General features: G+C 39.9%; 1 protein-coding gene across 1 annotated transcript in view; it reads right to left on the bottom strand.

The window, feature by feature from the left end:
• SLC6A4 (solute carrier family 6 member 4) overlaps nucleotides 1–22,249 on the bottom strand; it is a 124,815-nt gene extending 102,566 nt beyond the window's left edge. Inside the window, exon 1 of the mRNA XM_075854327.1 lies at nucleotides 22,141–22,249. The gene's annotated coding sequence lies outside the window, so the exon portion shown is untranslated. The remainder of the gene's footprint in view (nucleotides 1–22,140) is intronic.
• Nucleotides 22,250–25,362: the final 3,113 nt, after the last annotated feature.

Raw genomic sequence — 25,362 nt, 5'->3', positions numbered from 1 at the left:
CGCTACAGCTGCTATAGCGGTAGTTACGCCACTGGATTGATCAAAGAATACATCCCCTTCCTGCCTTGCCTGAGCTTTGTTGTCGTTACCTAGTTTGTCTATGCAAATGGTCTCCTAAGTGTTTTTCAGTTCCCAGTTTTTCTCGTTCCTGCTACCTGTAACCTGTATCCCGTGCTATCCTGGTAAAGTACCGTATTGAGTTGGAGTCGTGCTGCGCTGAGTACCACGCCTGTCCTGCTTCAGTACGCCTGGTGCCTGCCTGCTGTCCCAGCCGATCCTGTCTTGCTACAGTCTGACCTACCACAGGTACACCTATACGAACTATAGACTGTGACCTGTATCCTGTTGGCCAGCTACCATACCGACAAGGCGGTACGGCCCAGTGGGTCCACGTACTCAATGTGACATATGGAGGGATGCGTGACACGCAGTAAAATAGGACATGTCCTATTTTTTCACAGAACCTTCACGCGCTCCGTTAAAACAAAAGTCGTGTGAATGGCCCCAATGAAGTACATAAGTCGGACGTTGTTTTAACGGTCATCACACGGACTACATATATACGCTTGACTGAATGATCCCTTAGTCCGGTGTAATCTTTGATCACTTCTATAAGCTAAGAGGCATTATTGTTTTGTGCCGTTTTTGGCTAATAGGAGAACAGCCTGTCCCTGTAATATGCTGACCTTAACTAAAAGGGACACTCATCTTATTTTTTGTTTTAGTCAATGCTCTTTGTAGTATTAACTTTATTTCTATTGTCCACAGCTTTACTTTTCTCTAAAATCAGCAATGTAAATAATAGATGTTGTTATTCCCTTTTGCCATGGTTCTGTCCAGGGACATGTTTATATTTAGTCATGGGGGTACAATTTGTCCTTTAGTTTACAATATATTATATATATTATTTTTTGAATCTAGGCATAATAATAATAAGTAATAATAAAAGAGAGGGGGCCATAAAGCAAACATTAAACTGTGCCCCCCCCACTCTCCCAGCGTGCTGCTGTGCTTTGTCATCCAGGAATGAAGGGCCCGATGTCTGCAGACAAAAAATTGGCAGAGGCAGCACTTCCAAAAAGTATCAGCAATTTATGCACCCGTGCGACGTTTCAGTCCTCGATGCTCTTTTTATGGCCCTCGGGCCAATTTCCCAATTCCAACAGCAATCTCTTAAATTAGTAATTACACAAAATTCACGTGGTGATCTGTTATATTTATTTTTGTTATCACCCTCAGTACATGGATACCAAACACATTCCTGAATACACTGGATTCAAATAATGATGTTGCTCTAGAGACCTCTAATGTATTAATATATTTTTATATTAAATGAATAACATTAGATGATTATTTTGCCTTATATTACTGTGTAGTTGTAGATGTTTTATTCCTTGGAATCAACAAAAATCTTTTGGGTAAGAAGTGATAAAAACCACTGACTTATCCACACACAACAAAAGACACATGAGAATGGACGGTTTGTATAATGAGTTATACAATTTTACAACATACTTGCTGTATCACTTCCTCACGGTTTTTAAAATCTCTGCTTTCTGTCATACAGTAGGAATCTTCAATTATTTACTTCCAGTGGAATAAAATCTTTCCTGGTCATGTTATGGGTATGTGATTGGCCGGTTAGAGTTACATACAGTACAGTTATCAGAGCTGTGCATTGCAAGAGTCATGCACCCGTGTGTCCAGGAGAGATTTTTTCCACTGGAAGAAAACAGTAAGAATTCCTATTGAATGACAGGAAGCCGAGATCTAATTTGTGGAATTAATACATAAGGTATATAAAAAAAATTGATTAGCTGTTATACAAGGAATAACCTTTATTTGCTGAAACTGTAATATTCCCTTGAAGATAAATTTATGGGCCACACGAGGAGAATGCCAGGCAACAGGATCTTGCCATATTTAATCGCAACATTGGTCATTAGAGATGAGCGGATTTCCTTCTAAATTCGTTATGGGTTCGATTTAATCCAACCAGCTGTCAGATACGATTCGGTACAAATAAACTACTCTCAAATCCAAATTTGCCCTGAAAAGTTGTGTATGACATTCTGAGGTCTTCTATGAGTGTATCCAACACCTTTCATGCTCTTTAACGCCAAGACTGCATTAGTAATGTCAAAGTGACAGCAACATATATGGCTACGGGTAAACGGATATTAGCTGGTGGTATCAAAGAGCTTGTTTAAAAATTTACTGTACTATTGGATTTTTTATGCTTTTTAAAATTAAAAGATGGTCCAAAACTTATCCTTTTTTGGAGGTAGATTCCAGCCAGTGTTTATACACACATGGTGGTATCAGAAGAAGCAATGGCTTTTTAACAAGAAGTCCAAAAATTACCCCTCTTTGGCCAGTAGCAACACGTTTGGTGCTATTTTTAAAAAAAATCAGTTCATGTTTATTCAACAAATAACAACAGCATTACAGGTCATCATACAATCTTAAATGCAGTGCAGACAGTACATCAAAGACCCAACCCCTCAGCCATCCATCTGGCAAAAGGATTCAATAGATTATCCCCTACTTCCACTTATTCCAGCCCATCTCCTCCCTCAATCCCCGCACGTGCATACCAAAGCCATACCATCAGAGCCAAAAATTACCAACCTCCCAAGAGAATCCTCCCCATACCCACAATTGCCGCTTCCCTGCCAGTCTCTGTATACCACCTCCACCCCTGCGGAGAAGCTGCATTCTCCATTACCACAGTACTACCCTCTGGGATCTCAGTATGCACATCAGTCCTTCCAGCCATGTTAATATGAAAGAGACGAGTGAAGTGCCAGGAGTTCTGATGAGGCGCATCCAGAATGATCAATCCACCTAGCCCATTGTTTCTCGAATTTCGTAATAGACCCCCTCTTTGAGTATATCCTATACTCCATTAAAACCTTGTAATTGATTGTACCAATGATTTCCTGCTTTGAAGGTGGTTCCGCAGCCAACCAATGCTTTGCTATACCCTTCCTGACTTGATACATCATTTTGGCAATAGCCAAACATTCCATCCGATCCCCCTCCAAATCTCCAACATATCCCAGAAGCATCACCATTGGGTCTATTAGAATCTGCACCTCATACACTTGCCCCATTAACTCTGATATCTCCCTCCACAAGTTCCCCAGAACACTGCAGGACCAAAACATGTGATAAATGTCCGCCTTTTCTTCTGGACACCGAGGACACTTGGCATCTGTTCGTAATCCCATACATTTCAGAACCCAAGGGGTCCTATATATCCTATGTATCAAAAAGAGTTGGGACCTCCTTTGCGCTACGTTAATTAACAGAAGACTTGGTGACGCCAGGACATCCTCCCAGTGATCTTTGGGAATAGGTCCCACATCACATTCCCATTTAGCTTTAACAGGCGCCATAAGATCCCCCAGATGTTCAGACAACAACCTGCGATATACCAAAGAGATCAAGCTCCTCGTCGTAACTGCTTTGGCAATATATTCCAACACCCCCATTGCGTGTATCGTCAGGTCTACCCTGGTAGCTTGCGTCTGTAAGGCATGACGAATCTGTAGATACTGATAAAACATATGTGGCTCCAACTGAAACTCATCCCTGTTTTAGAAGCATATAATTCAGAGTAAAACTTCTGAAATACTTGTAGTATCTTTCCCATATCGGTCTCTTGCCTACCCCTCTACCGCCTTATTGTATGTATATAATTATTCTCCCTCTGGGCCTGAGCCATTTTGGCTAACAACCGTCCTGTAGTTTCCCCATCTTCATAATATTGTTGTTTAAGAAACATCCTCTTGTTATCTGCCCTCTCCAACTGATGCTGTTTTAGCAACCTCTGTGCCTCCACCCAATTCTGCAAAGTATCTGGCGTATTATCAGCAGCATGCTGTCGTTCAGTCTCTGCCACCCTCTCTAATAAAGTTTCCCCCAGCTGTTTAGACTTGGTTTTAACCGCAGTAATGTGCTGGATGTACACCCCCCTCAACCAGGCCTTCATTGCATCCCACAGCATCTCCTGCGGCTCTGAACCTAAAGTATTCCTTTATCAATTCTAAGACCTTTTTATTATCTATCAGCTTCAACCAAAATGCATTAAATTTGCAGCACCCCTGACCCCGCCCTGTCCTACCCTCCGTCTCAATCTTTAGTAACATAGGAGAATGGTCCGACAAAGCTCTCTGTAAGTACTCTATCTGAGCAATAAAGGGTACCACAGTAGGCGAGCAGAATATCAAATCTATTCTGGAGAGAGACTGATACGTGGAGGAAGCACATGAGTACTGACACAGTCCTGGATGTTTATCTCTCCATATATCCCGCCACCGTATCTCAGTAATAAGTCGTCCAAATGCTGTTATCCCTCCCCTCGTATTGCCATCCCCACTGTAAAATTTATCCACTCCAGCATCCATCACTGCATTAAAATCCCCCATCAAAATTAGTGACACCTCCGGGAATCTAGATAGTTCTTCCACAACTTTTCTAATACACACACTGGAAAAGGGAGGAGGAATATACAACCCCACCAACACACATTCCCAATTATAGAAGGAGCAATGTACACCCACATACCACCCCTAGCCATCCAGAAAGGAAGAATGACAAATAAATGGTACCGTCCTATGTATGAGAAGACTCACCCCCTGCAATAAGTGGTGTGATAGGAATGAAAACTATGTCCTATCCAGGCCCTGTGTATCAAGGACACCGAATCTCTAGTCATATGCGTCTCCTGCAACCAAATCACCCGCGCATCCTGTTGCCTAATAAATTCAAAAACAGCATGACGTTTCCTGGATTCACGCAGTCCCCGAGCATTCCAGGACAAACAGTTAAGTGATCCCATCAAACCTCAACATAAACCAATACATCTTACCCAGCAACTTGAGTTGTGTAAATCTGACCGGCTGAGTCAAACTCCCCCCCCCTCCCTCTCCCTCCCCATCCCCTGTAGTAAACCCAATAAACCTACCCCACTCAAAGGGTCAGGGCAACAGATAGTGTCTGTCTTAGCCCATGTCGGCGAGCATCGGCAGGCAATTACTGCATACCTCATATACAGTGATAACGTACCAAGTATATAAAAACCATACTCATCTGACCGTTACTCCCACTGCCCTGTACAAATAATCATCCATCCCTTCAAAACATTATAAACACATAATATCCCCCCAAAAAAAACTCTCCCCCAGTTCTTGGTGATCCCTTCATGTTGTTCTCCAAAGGATACCAGGAAGCCCAAAAAGAAAACACAGCCAGAAATTAGTTGTCAGTGCCAGTCTTTGCGAAAGTCCGCGACACCTGCCACAGTCCTGTAGCACCGGCCTCTTCGTCCAAGCCCTTGCATGCTGGAATCAGCGCCCTCTCTCCGCTTCTTCAGGTCTCAATCGACTTTCATTGCTGTCAAGCCATCTAACAGCCTCTCAACTATAGGTGTCTCAAAAAATGAAGTCGTTCCCAGGGCTACCACCCTAAGTCTGGCAGGATACATCATGGAATATTGAACTTGCAATGCCCGAAGGCGTTTCTTTATATCCAAAAATTACGATCTTTTCCGTTGCACTTCCATTGAAAAATCAGGAAAGAAGGATATTCTCACCCCATTGAAGGAAATATCTTGACGTTCTCTTGCTTTCCGCAAAATCTTATCTCTATCCTTGTAGTGTAGGATCTTTATGAGGACAGGTCTCGGCAGTCGCCCCGGAGGACCAGGTCTGGTCGGCACCCTGTGAGCTCTTTCCACTGCAAACAGAGGAGTCAGTTCCTCTCTGCCGAACGTATCAATCAGCCATTTTTAGAAAAAATTATCAGGATTTGTGCCCTCCACTTTTTCCGTCACCCCCACGAGGCAGACATTGTTACGTCGCAGCCGATTTTCCATATCGTCCGCCTTTGCTTGTAATGCAGCCACAGCCTGAGAATGTGATTGTATATCAAGCCATATAGCAGGAATAGCATCCTCCATGTCTGACACTCTCCCCTTTATAGCAGTGGTGCGCACTGCCACTTTTTGCAGGTCATTTCTTAGCAACAAAATGTCCTCTTTCAAGCCTCCCATCTGGCAGGTTAGCGTAGTGAGTACCATGGAATTCTGCTTTACTGCAGCCAAGATGTCCGTTAAGGAGGGTTCCCCCGTCATAGCACCAATCTTCCCGCCATTACCCTGCTGACCCAGCGTGGTCCCGCTCACCTCCGCCTCCTTCTCCTCCTCACTCCTCGTGTCCACTTCCAAGGCACAGTACCGAGATCCATATGAGGAGCCACCAGCAACCTGTCCTCCAGCCGACAGTGCAGCCGCGCCTCCCGCTCTAGGCGTGCGGGCGAACCGCTCCAGCTTGTCTGCTGCATACTGTCAAAGGCCTCTGTTCCGGCCGTCCTTCTCACCGGCGCCATCTTGGGAACAAGACCCGGGACTCTTCGAGCAGGTTATTGTGGCAGGGCACTCCAGCACAACCTCCTCCAGAGTGAAGCAGTGTTTGGGGTTGAAGTTTTCCCGGATTCAATGGGACAAATAGGTACTTCAGGATGGGCACAGCAGGAGCTCCAGTCTCGCACGTCTGCTCACATTCACAGATAGGCCACGACCCCCATGTTTGGTGTTATTTTAAAGAAAAAATATATATATATATTATCCACCACTTCCACCACCACAACTGCATGTGCCATCGTCCTGGAAAGTGAAGAAACAATGGCTTTTTACTGTATGTATTTAAAAAAATTGTTACTTGGACACAGACTGATGTATAATGGCGCTATATAACTGCTTGATGCAGAATAATATGCCGATTTTTGGTGGAACTGTTAATAGCAATCAGATATATGCAAAACAACGAGGGACAAGTGTCCGTGACGTCTTATCAGCAGGCAGCATCACGCAAACAGCACCAGGATTTAGACTTTATTTGGAAAAAAAAATTCACTTGGACACAGACTGAAGTATAACGGAGCTGTATAAATGTTTGATGCAGAACAATATGCTAATAGTTGGTGGCCTTATTAACTAAATGCAAAACAATGAGTGACGTCACGTCTGAGACTTCTGTTTCAGAAGGCAGCGGCACGGTATCAGCACCAGGATTAATATTATTGAAGAATATTTGTGAATGATGTGATTAAGACTGGTGAGTCACAAATTAATGTAAGAAACGTATAGCTGCAGCAGCACTCACTCACAGCAATGGCAGCCTGTGCCTGCGTTACTAACACATTGACACTGACTGACTCCTATCTCTCTCTAAAATCTATCTCTCTATCAAATAATTTTAAATCTATCTATTCTCTTCTCCTCACAATGAAACACTAATACTAATCCACTATCTGTATTCTGTCTTTTAGTACTCTCTGTCTGACGTCCTGTCTCTCCTCTGTATACACAGCCATAAAGCACCAGAATTTCCTGGTTGGGCTGTTTATAGTGGCTATGACTCATATGACAGCATTATATTACAGGGAAGCCTGCCGGGCCGCCTGAGGTCATGTGATACCTTTTTCTGTCTTCTTGTCTTCTTCTTATCAGTTAAATGGCAGTCGCCATTTTGAGCGATTCATGTGATATGAATCCCAAAAGTTAATGTGGGATGAATCCCAAAAGTTTCGGATTCACTAAAATCCGAAACTTTTAAGAAATTCTTAACAAATTCAATTTGTGTGGAATAGATTCATTTATCTCTACTTCTCATGCCTTGCCATGAGTGCAACGCTTGTAACACTGTAAGATTTGTCCAGTTGCTTGATATTGGCTGTAATATATATATATATATATATATATATATATATATATATATATATATATCTTATGCATTGCTTTTTTATTTTTCTTCAATTCATAATTAAAAAAACTGATAATTTGTACAATATAAAATTGACATGATTATAACCATTTCCCTCCTGCCCCCATGCCCTAACAAGATACTCCAGTTTTTTTTCCCGCTTTCTTTGCAAGTGGTGCCTCCCACTTCATATCTTAGGTAATACGTGAGTGATTCTATTTCTTGCATTAAATTGTGCCTACCAACTTGTCTAGCGATAAACCTTCCTCTATAGCGGTGACACTTTATCCATGACCATTTATCCTCAATATACATGTGCATAATTTATATAAGGGTACCTTAAATCATTATATATTGTAGGCAGCGTATCCTTTAACTACTTAGAAATAATACATTATTTTGCGGATAGTAGTATCAGTCCAGTTATGTCCAAAAGACCACTTTCCTTATTTCATGGCCATTAAGTTGTTCTAAATAATGGAACTATAATTACCAATCGTCCATCAGGATCTGTCTATTTGTTATTCTCATAACTAAATCTACTATCTCTTTTAGAAAAATCCTAAGTACCCTATATTCACAAAAACAAAGGATCATTGCGGCTTTACATTTTGGAAATTTTTACTCTAAATGAGGTATATAATTAATAAATGGTATATCGAAAGCATAATAGGATCTATTGATCATCATTTTCCCCAATTATAAGTTTATTTACTCCCTTAATGCTATTAACCAGTCCCATGGATATCTCCTCTACTGACTGTTCTGAGTTCAGGTCTCTCCCCACTTTTCAGCGATCCATCCCTCTTTTAACTACTTGCTTTGTTATAGATGCTAGAAAGTGAGACTGCATCTCCTGTGCAAAGGCAACTCACAGCCGTCCAGAGATCTAATCCTATCTATTACAATTGATCCATAAAAGCTTGTTACTTGTTTATAAAAAAAATAAAATGTCTTGCTGGAACTCCATAATCTTTTTGAATCTCTATGAATTCCTTACACCAGACAGTATTTGACTCAAACAGATCCCACAATGTTTTTATTCCTTTATCATACCATTTCCGATTTAATTTTATGGTTTATTTTTATAATGATTACTGGATGGTCTTAGAGGACTAAATATTTTAAAAAGTTTGTTGGGAGATTAACATTTTTGGTCTCTGACTCCATGTTGCTTTAGTGTCCATTATCAGCATCAAATTGCTAATTTCCCTGATTTCAATTGTAACGTGATTTAATGTAATGTAAAGACCCCATCAAAGAATATGGAGCCACTAACCACTCCTCTAACTCATTATTTACAAATGTAGACACACTATTTGCCCAGTCTATAAAGAAGCGGGCTACACGTGCCAGCTTATATTTTTTTTACATCTGGGAAAGCTAGGTCTCCTGTTAACTTTTTCATGGTTAGGTTTTTTTTAATTGTATACAGGCTTTTCTAGATTCTCGCATTCATTTTATAGAGGCCTTGTTAGCTGTTTTTTAATGCCTGCAAGACATATAAAAATAATAATTCGAACAAAGACAAGGCTGTGATATTTATGTTCAACGTTAGTGTCCAACTTCAACATCTTGTCATTTATAGGGCCACATTTTGTGATGATTAATTTCTTAGTATATTTTTATTTTTGACACAGAGCCCCAAAATCTTTGCATAGACATAGAGCTAAATTTTAAAATTCTCTCTGCCCACAGCTGCCACTAGGTGGCGCTTAGGAGCTTGCTGAACACAGTTTTAATATTCAATTCAATGTATAAACAGTATGCAGTAAGCTCCTAAGCTCCCTCTAGTGGTGGCTATGAGCTCTGACTGATATAAAGATATGATAACAAAATTTTGACATTAAATTAAAAACACAAAATAGCGCTGAAGGGTAGACATTACCTTTGAGGTTTCCTAACACACTGCTGAGAAAAACGATAAAGTTGGTTTCTTCTTAGTTGCCATAACTTTCCTAGTAATTGGGAAGGCTTTCCAAGTAAAGTCAAATGGTTATTAATCTATGAAGAAGGCGGTCTACCTTATGGACAATGAGCTTGTGTTATAGACTATTGCAGTTGGGAATTAGCAGAAAAAATGAAAAGAAGTGGTTTCTATCACATGATATACTACAAAGCGGACTCCACATTGACGTAAAGATAGGTCGGATAGCACATGGTCAGATAATTCCTGTTCTTGTGTATGAAGAAAATACATCAAACTAATTGCTACTGATTTAATTAGTTTATAGAACCGTTGCATAAGCAGTTTCTAATATAGCAAATCTATTATAAAAGAAAAAAGATCATCTAGATTATAATGTCCATTATGAGGGGAATTAAGGCAGCATTAACCGGCGTCTGCTGTAAACTCATAAGACAAATTGAGGCCTGGCGCTATTCCATGTAATAAGAGTGGAGTTTATGAGTCTCTAATAGATATTATAACAATTATAAACTTCTTATGAAGTATTTTAACTAATTGTCTTAAGTTTATTAATTAAGCGTATTGGATACAGTTATTAGAGTCACTTCTTTAGTCATTATAGTTACTTTAGATTACAGTCGTTTATGATTCATATTACATACTCTACATCAACACATAAAGAAGAGCTTTAAATTGGTGGAATTTGGATTGCAATAGATGATATAAAGAATTCATGATTTTACCTGGTTGTTATGGGAAATATATTGGCAATTCGAATGAGTCTTGGCGATTACAATGGGTTTTATAAGCACAAATTTTACCATTGCTATACCTGCCTAGCCTGCATCATTTACAGGAACACCTCAGGCAATGGATTCTATAGATGACAACTTTTGCGCTTGAAAGCTGCTACCTTTTTAAAAAATTATAATACCATAATCCAAATATTTAGCTGCTGTATAATTTCAGTCAATCTAATCTCCTCTTTGATGCACTGTATTCTCCCTTCTAGGGGAGAATTCCTCCATAATACGGCATGTAATCTATCATTTTGTTTCTCAAAGACTCATATGGAATTCTGCAAAAAAAACTCTGTGTGCTTTTGTACAGAATTAAATGTACAGTATAGGACCATATCTGAATATAATTACCTTACACTGTATGTCATTTTATGCGTAAGGCCTTATTCACACGAACAGATTTCACGTCCATGTGCTGTCTGTTTAAATAACTGACAGCACACTGACCATTGCAATTCAATGGGGCTATGCACATATTCGTGTTTTTTCACGGTGCTTGTATCCGTTGCATGAAACTCAACGCATGCCCTATTCTGGTCCCTTTTTGCGTATCAGACTCGCCCATTGAAGTCTATGGGTGTGTGTAAAACACGGACAGCACACAGACGACATCCGTGTGCTGTCTGTTCTTCATGCACCAATTGCTAAAGAAATGAAGAGACAAAAAGAAAAGTGAAACCAGGAAGTGCTTGCAGAGGACAGAAAAACGGACGACACACGGAAACCACACTGATGCAGGACCGACAGTGGACGCAAATCAGACACGTTCATGTGAATAAGGCCTTAGTCTATCATTAATGACACATGATTGAGATACACCATCCGGTAGAGTGTTTAACTTATGGTATGTAAATGACTAAGAGAATCAGATGTATTTTGTCACAAATGTATTCATCATCCTAAATATTGAGAATCCTATCCCCAGGACGGTGCTGGATTATAATATTTCTGATGTAGAGTGGTGGATTAAGGGTATTTGCAGTGCATACTAATACATTAATAACACGTGTCAATAAATAGAAAGTTGACAACTCATAAAATTTAATGTGCACACATCTCTATGTCCATGTGCGTCATGAATGAGCCCCTGCCTCCCCTCAGTCCTTGGGCCTTGACAGCTGCTCTCAGAAAGTGTCAGCACTACAACTTTTTTCCAGGACCTATTTAAGATACAATAGTATATAAGGAAATTAAATTAAAGGGTATTCACATATTATGCCACATGCCCCAGTAATAGTAACTTAGTAATGTTAGAAAAATATACAGGTCCATCTAGTTCAACATATTATCAGGCAGTGTTAATCCAGAGAAAGACAAAACAACCACCATAAGGGCTCATTCAGACGAACGTAAATATCGTCCGTGTGCAGCACACAGACCCATTGATTTCAATAGTGCCGTTCACACATGCAGGAGTTTTCACGCAGCAACAGTCTGTTGCGTGAAACTCACTGCATGTCCTATATTGGTGTGTTATCACGAACCTACGTGCCCATTGAAGTCAATGGGTGCGTGAAAACCATGCAGTAAACAATTAAAATAAATAGAACCATCATTATGAAAACTATCATACAAATGTACTGGGTCACAAAACCTGTTAGGAGTCAATAACATCTTTAATTATGTCAAGTGCATAAACAAACCCTATGCCATACTGCAACTCCACATCAATAACTACACATGTGATACAGAAACCATTCCTATTCAGTAGAACCTACTACACTAACCACAGCCACCTAAAAGAGTCTATAAATAGACTTAAACAATATATTGCACAATATATACATAGATGGAAATTTTTTTGACAAACACAGGTTGTCATGGTAACGAGAGGTAAGCAAATAATAAGATTGTTTATGTTACAAGATAAATACAGATAAACTGTGATGTATAATCTTAGTCAACCTACGTATGTAGGGCAGATTGAAAAATAGGCAAAAATAAATACATAACTGAGCAAAGTTGTCATCTTGGTAAGGTATTTGTTGTATTTATATAATAAAGAAATATTTTATTATACTTTATGGAATACCTGTTCTATTACTCAACTAGAAAATGTTCACCCAAACAAATAGCGGCTCATGATAGTATACTGCTCCATCACGGCACGGTCTCCTCTCTTTTCCTAGATGTTTATTTACTGACGGATGATATTGAGGGTTATAGCTAATCTAGCAATAAAAGATGTGTAATTGATTAAGAGAGATTGAACTTGACGGACCTGTGTCTTTTTTCAACCTATGTAGATATGTGTCCATAACGTGCCAAGTTATCAAGGTTGTTTTACACAACAAATGAACCCAGAAAGAGAGGATAGTCAATGTCATATGGTCACTTTCTTACATGGCGACATACTTTAAAGTGTCCTCTCCCCAAAGTATACCTCCAATTATATAGCAAAATGAGTATAGAGCAGAAGTGTGCACAATAATCGTTTTTCTAATTCACATGCCAGCCGATTCTGCTTCTAAATGGCAGCATGGGCCGGTGTTCCTGCCTCGAGCTGCTCATATGCTCCTGAATCCAGTAGGTAAGCCAGCACTGACAGAATATAATGTGAATCTACAGCACTCACTGCCGTACTGGATACAGGAGCCTAGAAGACAGAGCAGGGCGCTTTGTCTCCAAATGCAGTTACTGTATGAGCCGTCTGCAGCACGGACCGCGGCTGGTCTGTGCTACTATTTAGAGCCAGAATCAGCAATGCACTATAATGGTTTTCATATTTATTGGAGGTACACTTTCATTATTGTTACCAGTACCAGTATTAGACTTATCACAGAATGAATTGTGGATTAAAATATAAAAAATTACTTTTAATGGGTATGTATTATGATAATATTAGCACCCAGTGTTTTAAAATTGTAATTAGTGATGCTATCAATAACCCCTTATTTGCTTTAGACCACGAGGGATGTAGCCACAAACCGTTTCACAGTCCTAGATCACAAGGGATGTTACCATTAAGAAATTACTGCCATAGTCTACGAGGGATCTTATGATCTGTCTTGTGAAGAAAATAAACTATTTTTAAATATGAGATTTGTTGGTGGAAATGAACCCAAACGTGTCCGCCCCTGGATCAGCATATATAAATGGAGAGAGGAAAACAATCTACATTGTAAAAAAATACACAGGAAAAAATACAAATCATCTTCAGGTGTTGAGGGGAAAAAAGGGACAGGAAAGGGAAGAGAGAAACACATTGCATGGCAGTCTCAGGGGATAAACAAAAAAGAGGGCATGTGGTTGTAGACATCAAAGGTGAGTCCTGATGCAATATGGATCCCAGAGAGTCTAAGTTTCCTAAAAGTTGTCAGTTGTATTGCGGATGAGGGCCGTCAGGTATTCCATAGAGGGGAGATCCTTTATACGTGTGTAAAGGTCCATTCTGAAGGGGCAAATTCTGGAGGGGGGAACAGGACCTCTCCAAAATAGTCCAAAAAGACACTTTGCAGCAGTCAAAATGTGGAGGAGCAGTCTGGTACTCAATTTGCTAAGTTTTTTAGAAAGTACATTCAGGAGATAGGTCAATGGGTCCGATCAAGTACGTCCCTGAATAGCATAGGAAGCTCCTCCATATAGGGAATAATCAATGGGCAATCCCAGAGCCGGTGGTAAAGGGTACCCCCAGGGGAATTGCAGCACTAAAACACAATTAGGATAAAAACTATTTAGCAAACTATATATTGTCGATAAGACCTGCAGAGGCGGGTCCCTGTAAGAAAATGTGCTCAAATGGAGTGACCATTTTACCTAACACTGATGAAAAGCAATTGACTATCTGGTGACATCCAAAAGATGCGGTCAGGAAATGGTAGGCGCTGTCCCGCACAAGGATCAACAAGATCTCTATAGTGAAAGAGACCAGCAGCTTTCCGAGATTGAAGTCATCAGAGAGATTTTGGCTGAATAAGAGGATTGTAAGATGGGAGTGAACGGTAGCCAGGTGGTAGCGGATTTTGCACTTTTGCTAGATCTTCCTGGACAATGCCATAGGTCCTAAGAGGTCATGAGACTGAATCCCAGATGCTTGGCTTCTCTACCTCACTCCACCTTTTGTAGACTAATAAGGAAGACTGAGAAGCTAAATGACGAAGGTGGGCAGCTTGATAGATAAACTTGATGTCCGGAAGCGCTAGACCCTCCTGCGAGGTACTTGCGGTAAGAACGGCCTTAGGAATACGATAACGCTTGTAATTCCAGATGAAGGTAAGAAGAGAGGATTGTATAACCCAAAGGCTAGTGACAGGGACTCGTACTGGGTTTCCAACCCTTTGTGATGTTCAGAAGCCACATTCAACTTAGAAATGGAGACATAGTAAGCATGGAGAAACAGGAAATCACAAAATTGCATGTGTTTGCAGAAAAATATTTTTATTTCAGTCTTTATCTTTTCAACCACAGATTAGCTGAAGTGAAGAAAGTTATACTACCAGTCCAAATTAGCATTGTTTAAAGATTAAGCTATATCTTCAATAATATCGGAAGTATTATTGTAGCCAGTGCATATAGCCATAATTCAGGGCCCCTATCATAAGAGGTGGGGATCATTGATGTAGAAGGTGAAGTGAGAATGGGAAACAGGAATAAACCGTAGTTGTGTGAAAATGAATGTCTCTCATGTTAACGGTGATAAATCTTTTGCTAGCCAAGACCACAAATCTAGTTACAAGGGTTGGTGTGCCCCTGTTACCTTATACAGATATAAGAAAGAACTAGATTTAATAGATAGCATTTGGGAATTATGAATAATTGTCATTTGTACTGGTAGTGATCAGGCCAAGGTTTTACTCCAAATATTCCATTATTTTAAAGTGACCCATTTTTTTGTTTATCCTTTAAAATGTCAGAGTCAGAAGATAAAATCATCGAGGGGTCCAATAGCTTTAGAATGCTATTGATACATGTGGCAAAGCCATATGGAGAGCTAGATGGCCAGCGGCAGAGTGATTCTAGCAATTGGCAAGGGGTTCCATCTCATGGACCCCCCACCGATGCTATCCTTTTATATCTACTGATGACATGTTAGAGGATTGTTAACACCAGAAGGATTCTTAAAAATGGGTATCTTGCTTTATGGAAGTAAAGTCTAACTATTCTATAATTAAAAGTTATGCAACTTTCTAATACTTTGTGTTTTAGTTTCCCACCATTTTCAAAATCTCTGTTTGCTGCAGTGAATGAAAACATTCTTGATTAAATCCAGAGGTTAAACCCCATAAAGACCTAATACTTAACACAGCTGAGAGTTTGTTATAGTTTTATCCAGTCTGGACAATCCTCTATGAGCTTAACAAGCTAGACTGACACTTAGTTGTCTGATATCAGGAGAGAGGTTTGTGCTGCTGATATATTTAGATCCCAGAGCATTGCCTGAACTAGATACAATAGTAACCGCACTGAGTTGTCAAAAATATTACATTTGTAAGGTTTTCAATCCCTCAATGCAAACTGATATCAAATAGAAATGTTAAAAACTATGAAAATTTGAAACACAAAGTATATGAGAAAGTTGCAGAATTTGTCATTACACAATAATAAATTCAATCAATCGTAAAGATATTAAAAGAATACTGTTACACTTAGACACAAATGTCCAAATAGCTCTAGATATGAAACAACTGATGAAAATGTTATGACTCAAAAGTAGTCCAGTACCTTACCTAACACTCACCCAATGAATCATCTTTGCCTTAAAAGACATTTATACTCTCCAAGGTACTCCTCCAGTTGATAACAACTTTAATATTCCTGATTGATATGGACTCATTTGAGCTAGTCAGCAGAGATCTTAACCAGATAAGCTCATAACTTTTTATGATGTTATTGTAACCTCCTTAATGACCTCCCAAGCTTTCTGTATGTCCACAACCGATCCCATTACATGTTTTATCAAAACTATAAATCAAGAATTTACAAAAAAGAAAAAGGAAAACTGTAAGACAAATATAAAAATATAACCCTCCTATAGCTTTCATTTTTTGTCTACAACTCTTATTCTGATTCCAGAAAATCAACAGATGGTCGGCAGAATCAAATGAAAGAAATGGTTTATGAAACATTACAGTGTAAAGGTTAAACTATAAAGATATTAATATAAGGGTTAGTGAACCTTGTATAGCTTTATTATAACTTAAAAATAACTTCATCACTCCTTCCATTGAGATTTTGCAGGGAAAATGTTTCTCAATAAGCATTGCCTTTTATAAAACATCCAAATGTGGGGATAACATTACTGCACCCATGTTGAATAGGTTGTCATGTTAGTGTTGTCAATGAAATTAATAAATTTGTATAAACAGTATTTAAGGCACTGTTCACACTCGTGTCATGGCTTCCATTTATAAAAGAGCCACGACAACTGATAGCTTTGTTTTTAAATAGCTCCCAATGGATCCTTAAAAGGGTATTCCAAAAATAATAAATGATCACTTATCCCCAGGATAGGTGATAATTTTTACGATCGCTGGGGTCCCACAGCTGAGACCCCCACCAATTGTGATAACCCCAAATCATCCCCACATCACTCCCTGCAGTTAGGAAGAGCTTGAATGGAGCTGCGATGGAGAATGCGCCCGCATTCAATGTCCTCCTCAATGCAGTCAAGCAGTGAGGAGGATCTGGTGGTTCAGGACCCCCGTTCTCACGATCGGTGAGGTTCCCAATGGTGGCACCCCCAGCGATCATAAAATATCATCTATCCTGTGGATAGGTGATAATTTATGATTTTTGGAATACGCTTTTACGGAACCAATGGATTTATAATAGGGACACGCAATGGTGTGTACAGAGCCTAGGTGCTAAGCTTTCTGTATTTTATTTCAAAGATTACCCTGAGCGTGGATGGAATTGCCTGGTACTGATAGAGGAGAATGTATTGCAGTACACTTTGCTATGTACGTATAATGTGGAAAATCTCCACCATCTAGTAAAAGATAACTATTAGATTGGCTTTGAATATTTTATTTATTAATTAGTTAATAAATTACCAAGAAATATTAGTAATCCCTTCATTGCAATAAATTGTATTGAGTGTTTTCCCGTATCATTAGCAGTGAATGAATAGTATTAGGAAAATGTTAGATGGGAAAAAGGTGACAAGCATGTGGATATACCAAGCATAAAACAGCTCCAGATGAAATCCTGATCTACTGTAAAATGCTTAAAAGTCATCCATGAATATGGTTAATAAATGTTTTCCGAATGGCAGATAAATGATGTAATACAAAGGTGGTGAGATAACAGAGGACTCATACAGGTTATCTCTGCCTTATCTTTAATTACAGACCTGGACAACCTGCGGCTTTCCAGCAGTTGTTGAAGCAAATAGTAGCTTCTTTGACTAGTATGGCATTTGTGGTTCCTCACAGCTAATGAGTCACAGATTTAGAGCCACTAAACCACCAGCATGTCCAAACCTGCCCATGTCGAAACCGGCCGTTTAGTCAATAGTTAGTAAAATAACTTACACATTGAGATCAGTCCGGGAAAAGCATCGGGCACATGAAACTGAGGACAGCACACTGCACATGCACAGTGAAGTGAGGTGTGATGTCCTCGGTTTCATGTGAGCAATGCGCATGCACCCAACGCTACCAGACTCCTCTCCCGAACTTCTCTTAGTAAAGTGTAAGGTTTTTTACTAACTATTGCCTAAATGGCCAGTTTTGGCGTGGACAGGTTCGGAACACTAAACACAAGCTATATGACGGCATGGTGGTTGAGTGGTTCCAAACCTACTGACAGGTTCCCTTTAACATGCAGATAGCTTGTAGTTGTGATTATATGTTCAGTGAAACAGATACCGAAATAATTTTTCAAGATGGTACTATATTTTTTCAGTTTGTGTTAGAGAAGAATAATATTTTACAATATGTTTTATAAAGATCAGATCAGTCTCAAGGAAACTAACAGACTATTTCAAAGAGACACACTGGACAAATGTATGCAAAGATATATCCATATGTTTGGAAACAGTACGTCTGCCTTCCATTATACCAAAATACCATTATAATAAATACATTTCCTGATGTTCTGAGTAGTGTAGCAGCCTAAGCTTTTTATACAGTAAAAAACCCAAAAATGTATCCAGAACATATGCCAAAAGGAAACACTTTTGGCGCGTGTTTGCCCATACTTGCCATCTTTTGTTAAGAAATATCAAGGAGAATCCAAAGATGGTACCATAAAGCGTGGCATGTAACGCTGCACACAAAATGTTTTCCCTGTGCCAAGCCCATTTATATAGAACACCCCCCAACTCTGGGCATTTGAATCACAAATAGTACATATGACTGCCTTTAGTACACCCCAAAATGAATATTGACCACAGATCAGACCCCCCAAATAAAGATATGAACCGCAGCCCTTTATACAGATCACAGCCCAGCCCTTTATACCGATTGAAGCCCTTTATACAGGACCAATCCCCCTGTAGATAGACCCCAGACCAAAACCCACTGTATACAGACCGCAGACTAGAGCCCCTCCATTTAAAAAACACAGATCAAAGCCCCTCTGTTTATGGACCCCGGATCATACCCCCACCCGTTTATAGACCGCTCCCTGTTTACAGACGAGACATTCAGCTACTCACCTATCAATGTTCCTGCGCTCCCCTCCAATCCCTGGCACTGCTGCAGAGAAGGTCCTGACGCTGCTCAGTGTCAGGATATTGTCTGCAGGGTCACCCGGAAACAGAGGGAAGTGCAGGAATGGAGAGAGTTAAATATGTGGGGTTCCCTGGAAATTTGACAGCTTTTCCAGGTGTCAGGAAGATCTCCCCATTTTCTGTGATTCTTCGGGACAGTCTGGGAGAGTTGGCAGGTATGCGTTTCCCTTACACAAGTCTTTGGGCACTGTTCAATGCTGGATCCTTTTTTCATATCCAGAAGTATACTGCAAAATGTGGTGTTTGAATAAAGCATTAGGCCCATTTTACATGGCAGTATTTTGGTTAGTATTTTTGCATCAGTATTTGTAAGCCAAAACCAGTAGTGTGAAAGTGGCCTAAGGGTATATTCACAAGCGGCAGATTTGTTGTATGCTGTTTACTTAGATGCTCACACTGCAGCCCTTTCTCTCTGTTGTTGCACTGACATCAAGGAAATACCCCGGTAACCAGGGAATTTCTTTCTCTAACAATATAGCAGATTTGCATGACTAAATAACAATGTATATTTGACACTGCATGGCCACTATTTTGAAAGAAACCCACCAACAACCACTGTGTTGACTTCATATCAATGCTACAGAGCAGCTCCGCAGTGGGAAATAGCTCTATCAGCAACATAGATGTAAGCTCCTTGGACTAGTGTGAGTATAATACGGGGTTAATGAGATCTGTGCTTCACTCATCTCACACCAGAATGATTAGGTTTTTAGGGGATAGGCTTTGTTCAAATGTTTTTTCAATAAATACGATTAAATTCTTACCACAAATATTCTATTGTTTTAAAGTGACCTTGTGATTTTATCTTTATTTTGACATGTAATAGAGAGCTCTAGTCTTAGAGTCTGCAAATGTATGTCCCATTCCTTCCTAGCACAGTCAATGCAAAGATTTAGAGATCTAACCATGAATGGAGGTCCCAGCTCAAAGACGCCCCATCCACTCTATGACATGTCAAGACATAGATAAATTCGGAGGACCACTTTAAAATCCTTTCTAAAAAATTTTGAATGTAAGAATTTGAATTGGTGCAACCTGTTGTCCCATCTGGGGCACACATTACATCTGTTCATTTAACATCTGGGCTGATGTGTGGTTCTACTATGTCTGCCTTGTGATTATCATGAAACTGCCAACCGACCCTTTATTATGCTATGCCCACCCCCAACAAATTCTGTTAAGTGGCTACTTAAAGATGAACAATGTTGTAAAACATATCATAAAGAAGGAAAGCATCAATACAGGCGTCAAAAGCTTCTTTACAACCGTGGGCAGAAGTTCTGTTATGTTACGCTTTTAGAACCACCAGTATACTTTTCAACAAAATTTTTATTTATTGGCACCAAAAATCTATTTTATATCAGTTATCCATAAATATTATACCGTAGACATTCATAGCCAGTCAAACCTATCCAAGAAACTGATGTCCCTCTTAGTACATGACGTGGTATACCACACAGAATCAACATCTATAATTGTATACCACCAATGTTATATGGTGATCAAACAAATATTTAATAGAATACACCTTTATTAAATCTAGTAAAAAAAAATATAACAGCTGTCTCATAAAAAAAAACCTATTAAAATGACATAAAACAGAGGTGGAGGTCATAAGTACAATGTAAAGTCAATAGTTATAAAGTGCAATCAACAGGTCCCAAATATAAATGTTGTGAGATAAAAAATATACCAGTAAAGTGCCAATGCTCCCAAATGGGACAATACATGGGTTGAACCTCAACCCCCATATAAAACACAAGCACATATGAAACCATAAATATAAGCGATTAGAAAAATAGCAAATATATATAAATTAGCGTAACCACACAAAATAATTCATACATCGACCCCTAGTATGCCCACAATATATTACTGACCCATAATAGGACTAGTTCCAAAAGCACCACTAAAGACCACCACCTCATGACCCTGACGCGCGTTTCGCCATCAGCTTTCTCAAGGGGTACTTTCTTAAAAGCCAGTCAGCCTATTTCTGGAGCCAATTTTAATTTTTTTTGCATCCATTCAATACGATCCAAAGACATTAATTAAAGTTAACCAACACAAATCCTCATATCATAGGACCATAAAGGAGAATGTAAGAACCAGAGAATTAACAGTATGCAGAGACAGACACAAGCTAGACCATACAGTCGGAAATAGCGCCAAATTTATCACAATGGCACATGCTGTATGATACATTTTGAGCATTGTGCTGGATGTGTTAGACACTTTTATCTTCCTTACACCACCTATTAGCCGGTGTACTTAACATCAATATTTGACCCCCAAAAAATGGTGAATGCAGTTAATAAATCTGGTGCATTTTACGACAACTCTTAACCACGCAGCTTTTTCTAGACACTTTTAAAAATTAGCAAAGTGCAAAAAGTGTCTAAAGCACATAATAATTTTGATGCACAGCATGTACACCACTTTTTTGGAGCAATTTCAGCCAGAATTGCTTAGTAAATCTCTTCAATGAGTTTGACTATGCTCTTAAATAAAGTGACAATACAGTAAAAATGAATTTTTTAGATTGTAAACTCTGAGGGACAGCGTTCCTTCTATTATTAAAACTTGATACTTTAGTTAATGTTTAAGGTATTCCAAAATGTGCTGGTATCATATAAAGAAAGAACAAGAACAATAATAATAATAATAATAATAATAATAATAAAAATAAAAATAATATCTGAAATGCAACAATTGTTCCTTCCTGGTACATAGAACATTCTTTAGATCAGTTTGTGTTTTTCTGCATATAGTCACAAATTGTCTTACTATACTGTATGTAAAGTACATTTAGGCTGAACACTGTAATAAAATACACAAACAATCACTAAGTATAAGCATAAAGACCTAGTAATGCACTAATGAGCTAATATCCAGAATGTAAATACTTAGTTTATCAGAAAAAAAGCCCAGTGATAAGAGGTGATAGTACATGCACAGGTCCATGGTAGGATAGATGAAGTAAGTTACCTGAATAATAGAGGAGCAGCAGAGTCTGGAGGTGTCAAAGTCTTCTTGGGAGGAGATACCTTCCCCTGTTCTCACCTGCCTGCTGAGCTCTCAGCTGCTCAGTGCAGCATTCAGCATCCTGCACAGCTTTTGTACACCAAACCCCCCTCACATGGTCTGATTTGCAGATAAATCTACTGCCAAAGGGCTCTTTAAGACATCTTTGCGTCACTTTCAGGCAAGTAAACTTGTGTGAGCTTCAGTTATGACTCACAAGCGCCCTCTATGGGTGGCTCTTTATATTACATAAAACAGGTCAAAAGCAGGTTAGGTACATAAGAGATAAGCAAACCTCTTAGGTAATGGCAGGTGAAGTAATATTAATACCTGCACAGAGAAGTTACATTCTATTAGTATTATATGTAAACATACAATTAATAAATTCCTCTAATAAAAAAAACCCAGAAAAAGATATTTGATATTTCTTATATTTTAGCTAGTCATAAAATAATAACGTTTCTTAGCCAATCTTATCACATGCTTATTCCTTCCGTGATTGCCATTCAGTAGCAGTTAATGACGGGACAACCTCCTAACATTCTGAAACTCCCCCGACAGTGAATTGATCGATAGGAGTCTGACTTCTGGCGCCATTGCTGAACAGCTGTAATCGCTGAGACATTTAACCAGCGTATCTACATTTTGCAGGGAAAATATATTACAAGACCCTAAACTGTGGCTAAAAGAGGGGGATCCCGAGTTGGAGATTCCCCTTCTCTGACATCCATATGCCCTGTATGGGACAATAAGTTTAAGCATACCTCCCAACTTTCAAGTATCGCAAAGAGGGACAAGCGATGCAGCGCACATAACGTGTCATTTCTTTCCTTTTAAGCCACTCCTCTAATCCCGTCCAAACAAACCCGGTTCAGCCCACACAGTATCATGCTCCCATAGTGCCTCCCACACAGTATAATGCCCCCTAGCTGCCCCCACACAGTATAATACACTCTTGCTGCCACCATAGAGTATAATGCCTCCATGATGCCCCCATGCAGTATAACGCCCAAACAAATTCCCCCATACAGCATAATGCCCCATAGCTGCTCCATATAGTATAATGCCCCCGCTGCCCCATACAGTACAATGCCCACACAGATGCTCCAATACAGTATAATGCCTCCATAGCTGCCCCAAACAGTATAATGCCCCGATAGCTGCCCTTATACAGTATAATGCCCCATAACTGCCCCCTTACATTATAATGCCCCACAGCTGCCTCATACAGTATAATGCCCCTATAGCTTCCCCCATATAGTATAATGTCCCCATAGCTGCCCCATACAGTATAATGCCCCCTTTGCTGCCACCATACAGTATAATGCCCCCTTAGCTTCAACCATACAGTGTAATGCCCCCACAGATGCCCCATACAGTAGAATGCTCCTATAGCTTTCCCCAGACATTACAATGCCCCCATAGCTGCCCCCATACAGTATAATGCCCACTTAGCTGCCACCATACAGTATAGTGCACCCTTAGCGGCCCCATGCAGTATAATGCCCCATACTTCCCCCATACAGTATAATGCCACCTTAGCCGCCCCTAGTACCAGTGCCCACATATAAAGTGTCAGTGCCCATCTAGATAGTGCCATAGTGCTCATGTAGATAGTGACACACACACAGTGCCCATGTAGATAACGCCACACCACCCTTGAAGATAGCGCCACACCACCCTTGAAGATAGCGCCACCCCACCCCCCCTGTAGATAGCGCCATTTGGGCTCCCTCTAGCCAGAGCATCGGCCACGCTGTGGCTGGGAATTCCGCTTCAGGAGCAGCCTCTGACAACACTCTTCGTAATGGACAATGGCATCAAGGGTTGCCTCTTGGAGTGGAATCCCCGGCCAGAGCGTCGGCAACGCTCTAGCAGGGGATTCTGCTACTGTAGGAGCCACTAACGTCACTGTCCATTTATGGAAGGTACCGTCAAGGGCTTTCCCGGGCTTAGCGCTTAAAGTAACGTTGTGCCCAGGGAGTCCTCGACGAGTGGAGGAGCTCCCTCTGCTCCTCCGTCCTGTACTAATGCTGAAGCAGGGAGCTGATGGTTCCCTGTTTCAGCATTGGGTTCAACTGTATCTCCATCATGAAGACGCAGACATAGTTGATACCGGGACATACCACCGGTCACCCGGCAGAGCGGGACATCGCCCAGAATCCAGGACTGTCCCGCTGAATCCGGGATGGTTGGAAGGTATGGTTAAAGGGTGCCCTTCCATTGTAGCTAGATAAAGCAAAATATTCCATGTAAAGAGAGAAAAGAATAAAGTTAATAACCCTTAAAGGCTTATTTTGACCCTCAGAATGTGGCGCTTGTTTTTATTTATTCATCCCTTAATCCCGTTTTCCGAAAGGCCAACACTTTTTTATTTTTCTATCAACGTAGCTATTTTAGGGATTGTTTTTTTTTTTTTTTTTAAAGAACCCTGTTGGGGTATATATTATGTAATAAAAACTGTTATTGTTTTTTGGGGGAATGTAAAAGAAACAGCATTTCCACTATTGTTTTGGGGTTTTTCGATTTTACAGCGTTCACCATGCAGTATAACTGACATGTTACCTTTCTATGGTTATTTATATAGGTCTTTTTTATGTTTGACTACATTTGCATTTTTTTTTTTAAAAATTTAAGTAATCATGATTCGTGTTGCCATAGCTTGGGAGCCGAAACTTTTTTTTTTCATTGACGGAGCTGTGCGGACTTTTTGCATGATGAGTTGATGTTTTCATTGGTACCATTTTGAGGTACATACAAATTTTTGATTGCTTTTAAACTGTTTATTGTGAAGAAATAAGGGAAAAAATAGGATTTTTTTTAGTTTATTTTTTTGATATTTTTTAAAAATGTTGCCTTTTTTCTTTCAGTACCACTAGGGGACTAGACTATATGATCGCTTGATCGCTCATATAATACACTGCAATACTTATGTATTGCAGTGTAGTATGCCTGTCAACAGGGCCTCATAAGAAGATTAACATGGCAGACAACCTGAGGGCCATTGTTAGGCCCCTGGCTGCCATAGCAACCCATTGGCATTCCGCCATCTATCTAACCACTTAGATGTTGTGGTCCCTATTGACAGGAGCAGGTAAAGGGTTAAACAGTTGTGTTAGAGCTAGCCACAGCAGGTTGACTGCTGTATGGGTGTCAACTGCAGGGTTTCAGCTGCTCCTGAGTCTG

The sequence above is a fragment of the Rhinoderma darwinii genome, chromosome 2, assembly GCF_050947455.1.
Source record: "Rhinoderma darwinii isolate aRhiDar2 chromosome 2, aRhiDar2.hap1, whole genome shotgun sequence".
In the NCBI taxonomy this organism is placed as follows: Eukaryota; Metazoa; Chordata; class Amphibia; order Anura; family Rhinodermatidae; genus Rhinoderma; species Rhinoderma darwinii.
The sequence above is the reverse complement of the archived record's forward strand: the minus strand, read 5'-3'. Positions and strand labels throughout refer to the sequence as shown.